The sequence below is a fragment of the Bos taurus genome, chromosome 16 (genome assembly GCF_002263795.3).
Source record: "Bos taurus isolate L1 Dominette 01449 registration number 42190680 breed Hereford chromosome 16, ARS-UCD2.0, whole genome shotgun sequence".
Lineage (NCBI taxonomy): Eukaryota > Metazoa > Chordata > Mammalia > Artiodactyla > Bovidae > Bos > Bos taurus.
This window is the reverse complement of record NC_037343.1, coordinates 16,843,549-16,851,257: the sequence shown is the minus strand read 5'-3', so window position 1 is coordinate 16,851,257 and position 7,709 is coordinate 16,843,549. Positions and strand designations below refer to the sequence as shown.

The window sequence follows — 7,709 nt, the reverse complement described above, 5'->3', positions numbered from 1 at the left end:
GAGTGGGTTGCCATTTCCTTCTCCAGGGGATCTTCCTGACCCAGGGATCAAACCCAGGTATCCCGGGTTGTGAAAGTGAAAGTGAAGTCGCTCAGTTGTGTCAGACTTTTTTGCTACCCCATGGACTGTAGCCTACCAGGCTTCTCTGTCCATGGGATTCTCCAGGTAAGAATACTGGAATGGGTTACCATTTCCTTCTCCAGGGGATCTTCCCGACCCAGGGATCAACCCCGGGTCTCCTGCATTGGAGGCAGACTCTTTAAGCTCTGAGCCACCAGGGAATCCTATCACGAGTTGTAGGCAGACGCTTTTACCGCTTTTACCGTCTGAGCCGCCAGGGAAATCACTAGTGGTTAGCATCTCAAAGGGCTTTCCTGGTGGTTCACTGGTAAAGAATCTGCCTGCCAACAGGAGACATTGGTTTGACCCCTATATCAGGAAGATCCCCTGGCAAAGGAAATGGCAACCCACTCTAGTATTCTTGCCAGGGAAATCTCATGGACAAAGGAGCCTAGGGCTGCAGTCCATGGTGTTGCAAAAGACTTAGTGACTAATCAACACCACCACATCATCTAATTGTTTTCTTTGGCTCACTACATTCTAATGCCAATGCAAGCCATAGATAATTTCCTTACCAATAATAGTACTTGGCATAGAAAAGTTTTCAAATATTTTGGTATGAAATAAAATGCAGATTAATTAAAATGCAGATTAATCCAAATTAAATAACTTCTGATTATCCATGATGAAGATGCTGTTGTTTAGTTGCTCAGTGGTGTCCAACTCTTGTGACCCAATGGGCTGCCGCCTTCCAGGTTCCTCTATCTACAGAATATTCCAGGCAAGAATACTGAACTAGATTGTCATTTCCTTCTCTGGGGGATCTTCCCAACCCACGGATCAAATCTGAGTCTCCTGTTTGACAGGCAGATTCTTTAACACTGAACCACCAGGGAAGCCTGATAAAGATTTAGGATTGAGGATTTTCTCCAAACAACCATTCTTTACTATTTGAGTGATCAATTATCTCTGCCCCATTACACATCATGAGCTGACTTCCCTCCGCTCTCTATGTGCATCAATTATAACCACAACTACTCCCACATTAAACTTTTCCTTTATGTGCTGATGTGTTCTTATAATGACATGAATAATCAAGAGTTGACTGGCAGCATAAAGTGAACTTGAAAATGTATTCAAGAATATCAAGTTAATGTATTTAATCCATTAGGGGAAAAAAATCTTATTTCATTCTTTTGAAATACATTCTTTCAAACTCTTTCCAGTATTCATCTATGTCTTCATGATAAATTACATCAAAGATGGATTCATTTGGTAAGCTTCCCTCTAATAGTGAAACCGCTTCTTTTTTGTAAAATCAGTCACTCTGTTGCAGTAATTTTATAATTTTCTATTCTTCTATATTTTAAACAAAACTAATACAGAAAACCACTCTTCAATTACTGCCCCCTAAAATATGAATTGGTTAACAAATCAAATAACTTGGTCTTTTTTGTCAGTATCTTATTACATCAGATTATTTAATAGTCACATACATTTTTATTATAACTGAATCATATGTATTATTGTTTCTATTTAAATCATTTTTCCCATGAAGGGAAATAAGTAGTGCCTATGATACTTCAATGAATAAGACAAAGAGCTTGATCACAGAAAGCTTACATTTATGTATAGAATTATTGTCAGAAATATTCTGTGAAGAAAATATAAAATAGTGTAAAAAGAAAGTGTGGTGGTTATTTATTCATGTAGTATGATGAAGTCAGTACTTTTTGATGATATGAGGAATGAGTGTAACCTGAATGAAATGAGAACAAGAACCATACAGTATCAGAAGAGAAAGAGTTAGAGATTACTTTAAAAGTGATTAAAAAGAAAAAAAAAGATTGGAGCCCAAAGTTAAAACTCGGTATGCTTTAGAAGAACTTGCATCAGACCCACATCTCTGCATATGCAATTGAATGCTAGAAAAGAAGTGTGTAAACAAGGAGTAAGAGATCAGTTCTAGAAAGCTCTTAAATTCTGGTTTAAATTTCTCCTGCTTTGGCAAAACCCAGGTAGTTTTTTTTACATTGATGAAGTTATCTCTGGGAGTTTAAATCAATCCTAACTTGTAGTCTGTTTTGTTTTGGCTTTAATCATCCATTTGTTTCCTTTGTTCACTTAGAGATTTGTATTTCCCTTTTGTTGATCTGTGTGTGTTTTCTTTACTGAAGCTGGGACCGTTAAGCCCATTGCCTGAGAATACATTCACATCACGTTTGTCATGGACTCTCTAACTCTGGTATGTTCAGCTCAAAATGAATTCCAAAATGTTAAATAATGTTCGGGGGATTTAGAACTTATTGATCTTTAGCCAACTGGATTTCACAAATGCCAATTAAGATAAATATATTGCTGTATTTCAGAACTCTTGAAAGTTTTTCAAAAGGAGAGGGAAGTTGAAAATGAGTGCTGAGGAGGCAACACAACACTGTCTGCTGCAAATTGGTCCTTATTTGTGGTTCTGCCACGTGAAAAGGTGATAGAGAGACTCCTACATTGCCCTGAGCTCATGATTCTGTTCATTTACATTAGACCTTGATAGTTGGGCTCTCGGGATGCACTGCACACACACTTGCACTCATCGTCTATAGAAATATGTCTATTTTAACTGTCTAAAAAACTTTTCCCAAATTTCACTGTCTTTGGGAGGTTTTTCTAAAAATAATTTGTATAGTTGTTGCTGTCTTTTCACTGAGGCTGAACTTTCTTCTCTGATTTTCCTAGGTTTTGTTGCTATTTGTTTGTTTTAAATTCACTTAGGGAAAAGAGCAGGGTTAGATATGTTTTAATGATTTCTTTATCTGAATTTTTTCCCATTTTTAACTACTGAAAATACTGATGTGAAAATATCTGGGTTTTTGATTTCAACATAATTAGCTTTGGCTCATGTTGACATTGGCTGATCGTTTATCTACACATGAAATTATACAACAGACAAATATGGATAAATGAAGAGAACACTTCAATTTGTGTCATTTTCTTGAGCATGTCAAATATACATTTTCCTGTACTGCCTGAAGAATGCCATGGCACCTGTCCTCAGCCAGCCATTCCCTCTGACAATGATTATTCTCTGTCATAGTTACACAATGATTCATCTTCAATATAAAAAAAAGCTATTATAGAAGAGAAGAAAATTTCACTTTGGGAATCTACTTTGACGTTAACCCTGAGAAAACAAACCCATGTAGTCTGTTTTCTGGGGTTGGGCTTCAACTTCTCAATATAAGGTGGGCTGAAAAGAAGATACATGAATGTAAACACATTAAGTTAATTTCTCACTGGGAAATTATCAAATGAAATATTAATGATTTAGCCTTTGGATGAAGCATATTTTTTTCTTTTTTCCTTACTAAAATGCTTTAGGCAATGTATATACTAATGGAAGATAATTAAAATTAGCTTCTAGTACTCATGTCTGAAATGATTGATCAAGCTAGACTATAGCATATAATTGCCCTACAACTTTTCACTGTACTTTAAAGTATAAAAACAGTATTTTTCAATTTCCTAGTTATATATCATCTTTATAATCTTCTCACCTCATTTAAGTTTTTTAGGCAACAAACATTAGTTATAAATATTACATATGCCATTATATACTGACAGTAAAAATACAAATGTAGCTTACTACCTGGATTCACTGAGCTCGTATTATAAAAAAATAAAAAATTTTAATAAAATGCCATGAGTGAAATGACAGATATCTTAATGGCTTCTTCAGAATGACTGAGATAAAATCCTATATTATTAGCACAGTGTTAGTTGTTGGTCAATTTCTGAGTCCTGTCTGACTCTGCAACCACATGGACTCCAGCATGCCAGGTTTCCCTGTCCTTCACTATCTCCCAGAGTTTGCTCAAATTCATGTCCATTGAGTCGGTGATGCTATCTAACCATCTCCTCTGTCCATGGAACTTTGCAGGCAAGAATACTGGAGCAGTTTGCCATTTCCCTCACCAGGGGATCTTCCCAACCCAGAGATTGAAACCACGTCTCAATGCATTGGCAGGCAGATTCTTTACCACCGTGCCACCTGGGAAGCCCTGTGTTAGTTATTACTGTATTCTTGAACTTAAATAAGCAATTAGAAATTTCAATAATGTACAATGGCACATTTTACACATCTTATTTTAAAACCCAATTTCTTCTATTCTCTTTTAAAGATCCCCAAATTAGTAAACAAAAGCGTTAATTGAGGCAGTTACTCAGAGTGTGCCTTAATTGTCATAGCTTACACCTATGCAGATAAGGCAAGGCATAAATACTACAATTACTACTTATTTAAAGTACAAGGACAAAAACTCAAAGGTTTGAAACTAATTTAAGCTTCATTCAGCACATCTTGAATATAAAGCAAAAGGAGGTTGCTGAACTTGTTGAACTGTTGTCAATCATTTGTCTCAAGCTTGGTTTTAATACTCGGTATTCATGGACTTTCCAAACGAATCAAAAACCCTTCCTGTGAGTTTTTTATGAAAGAAAAAAATTGCATTCCCCCGGGGCTGAAAGCACCAGAGAGCTGGAGTCAGCAGGGGAGGCGGTGCATACAATTCCAACCTCTCAGCCATAGAGGCCCTTGGGGCAACAGGCAGCAGTGGCTGTGGGGCTTGAGTCCAGGAAAGGTGGCCACATGACCCTGTCTTCCTCTGCATTTTCCCTCCCCTCCAGTGGAGCCTGTGCTTAGGAAATTCCAGAGGTGATAGGAGGGCCCACCATCTCAGTGCCCCAGGCAACAAAGTCAGAGACCTTGGTAGCAGTAAGATATCAAACCCCTGGAGGTCAAAGAAGCTGTGGAGCAGACTGGGGCAACACCTTTGACAGAGATGGTGTGGGGAGAAATGTGCAGACTCAAAACCAGAGGCAGTTCAGGTAGGAGAAACCAAAATCTTCTGCTATAACGACACCTACTGGAGCGCAGCAGAAAGGCCTCTTTTTAAAAGGCACATCAGATAAAGGACTGTTATCCAAAATATGGGGCTTCCCATATTTCGGCAGTAGTGGTAAAGAACACATCTACTAATGCAGGAGACATAAGAGATGCAGGTTTTATCCCTGTGTCAGGAGGGTACCCTGGAGGAAGTCATGGCACCCCACTCCAGTATCCTTACCTAGAGAATCCCATGGACAGAGGAGCCTGCAGGGTCCCAAAGACTCGGACTGACTGAAGACTTAGCAATCACTCTTTCATCCAAAATATACAAAGCCTTAAAACTCAACAAAAGGAAAACAAACAAGCCAATTAATAAATGAACCAAAAACCTTAACAGATACCTCACCAAAGAATATATACAGATGCTAAGTAAGTATATGAAAAGATGCTTTACATCATGTGTCATCAGGGAAACACAGGTTAAAACAACAATATTGCTACACATCTATTTAAGTGGCCCAAATCCAGAACAACATGAAATGCAAGCAAGTGTGTGAACTTGTGCGAGCAATAGTGCTAGTTCATAGTGCTAGCAATATGAACTCTCACTCATTACCCATAACTATAAAATTTACAACACCAAGAAGGAACCTTAATGTAAACAATAGATTTTGAATGATTATGATATATCAGTGTATGTTCATCAACTACAACAAAAGTAACAGTTTTGTGAGTTGTATTGATAAATGGGGGGTTATGCATGTGTAGTCTTTGATCTTCGATGTTACTACTACACCTTGCTGAAGGTCCAGATGACGTGTAACATGTTTTCGGCAATAAAGCATTTTTAAATTAGGTACGTACATTGTTCTCTTTTTAGACAATGCTGCTGCTGCTGCTGCTGCTGAGTCACTTCAGTCGTGCAACCCCAGAGACGGCAGCCCACCAGGCTCCCCCGTCCCTGAGATTCTCCAGGCAAGAACACCGGAGTGGGTTGCCATTTCCTTCTCCAATGCATGAAAGTGAAAAGTGAAAGTGAAGTCACTCAGTCGTGTCCGACTCTCAGCGACCCCATGGACTGTAGCCCACCAGGCTCCTCCGTCCATGGGATTTTCCAGGCAAGAGTACTGGAGTGAGTTGCCATTGCCTTCTCCGTTAGACAATGCTATTTAGTACTTAATAGACTTCTGTCAGGGAAGTGTGTAATTTCCTCAGTTCTGTCTTGCCACAGCAAAAATTTGAAGCAACAGACCAGTGTTACAACTCGATTACAGTTCAGTTTTTTTTTTGGTAAGCAAAGGAAAATACGTCCTTGAGGCATGAGGGCAGGCAGACCCAAAAGATGCAGAGAGAAGAGAAGCCAGAGACTCAATTTTGGCTCCTCTTGTATGTTTTTTCTCCTCCCCCTCAGCCTACCTTGTGTAAACTGAGCTAGCCAGGAGGACTGTTTGCTTCATCTGAGGTTCTCACTCTGGTCTTCAGACCTTCCTTTGTTCTATTTTTGCAGGCTTTTTCCTTTCTTTGTCTTTTAGTCACTGCTATTTTGGACTCCTTTTCCTACTCTACTACCTAATATTACCATATACTATAAACAAAACTATAATATGCACTGGGAAACAAAAATTCATATGCTTGCTTTATTGCAATACTTGCTTTATTTACTGTGGTGGTCTGGAACAAAATCCACTATATCTCCAAAGTCTGCCTCTATATACTACTCTAGATCAAGAATTTGTTTCACTAATGAATGAAAATGGAATAATTCACTTTGAGTAAGTTATTTATGATAAAGCTTAATCAATGTTTACGATGATACTGTAAAGAGGGTATGCTTTAAAGAAATACTTTGTAATTTAATACTTGCAAATCAATCAGGTACTAATTTATTATTTTATATAACTAAAGACATTGTTATGGGCTTCTCTGGTAGCTCAGATGGTAAAGAATCCTCCTACAATGCCGGAGACTCAGGTTCAATCCCTTGGTTGGAAAGATCCCCTGAAGAAGGAAATGGCTACCCATTCCACTATTCATGCCTGGAGAATTCCTGGTAGGCTACAGTTCATGGGGTCACAAAAAGTTGAACACGACTGACTAACACACAAAGACATTATAATACATGCACGCATGTATGGGGGCAGGGAGTGATAGGAAATGGTTGCACATTTCTTTCCATTTTGCTGTGAAACTAAAACACGATGCCGTGAAACTAAAATTTTGGAAAAATTAAACCTTTAAAAAGTTATCAGATTGGTTATTTGATTTTATTATTAATAAAATATAACTTCTTTTGTGTTTTTATTGGACAGTTATATTTATATAAGTCATCTATTAATTACATTTTTACCATTATTTTGTTGTTCAGTCATTCAGTTGTGTCCAATTATTTGTGACCCATCAACTGCAGCACGCGAGTATTCCCTGTCTTTCACCATCTCCTGGAGCTGATTGAAACTCATGTCCATTGAGTTGTTGATGCCATCCAACTATCTCGTCCTCCATTGTCCCCTTTTTTTTTCTGCCTTCAATCTTTCCCAGCATCAGGATCTTTTCTAATAAGTTGCTTCTTCACATCAAATGACCAAAGTATTAGAGCTTCGCTTCAGCATCAGTCCTTCCAGTGAATATTCAGGATTGATCTCCTTTAGGATTGACTGGTTTCATCTCCTTGCAGTCCATGGGACTCTCAAGAGTCTACTCCAACATCACAGTTCAAAAACATCAATTCTTTGGCACTCAGCCTTCTTTATGGTCGAACTCTCACATCCAT

The 7,709-nt window shown here is 38.3% G+C and overlaps 1 long non-coding RNA gene across 1 annotated transcript; it reads left to right on the top strand.

Moving 5' to 3' along the window:
- The first annotated feature begins 765 nt into the window (after window positions 1–765).
- Window positions 766–6,712, top strand: LOC132342445 (uncharacterized). The gene is made up of 4 exons (XR_009490824.1): window positions 766–1,335; window positions 2,238–2,305; window positions 2,430–2,542; window positions 5,820–6,712. It is a non-coding gene; the product is annotated as an uncharacterized lncRNA (long non-coding RNA).
- The last annotated feature ends 997 nt before the right edge of the window (window positions 6,713–7,709 follow it).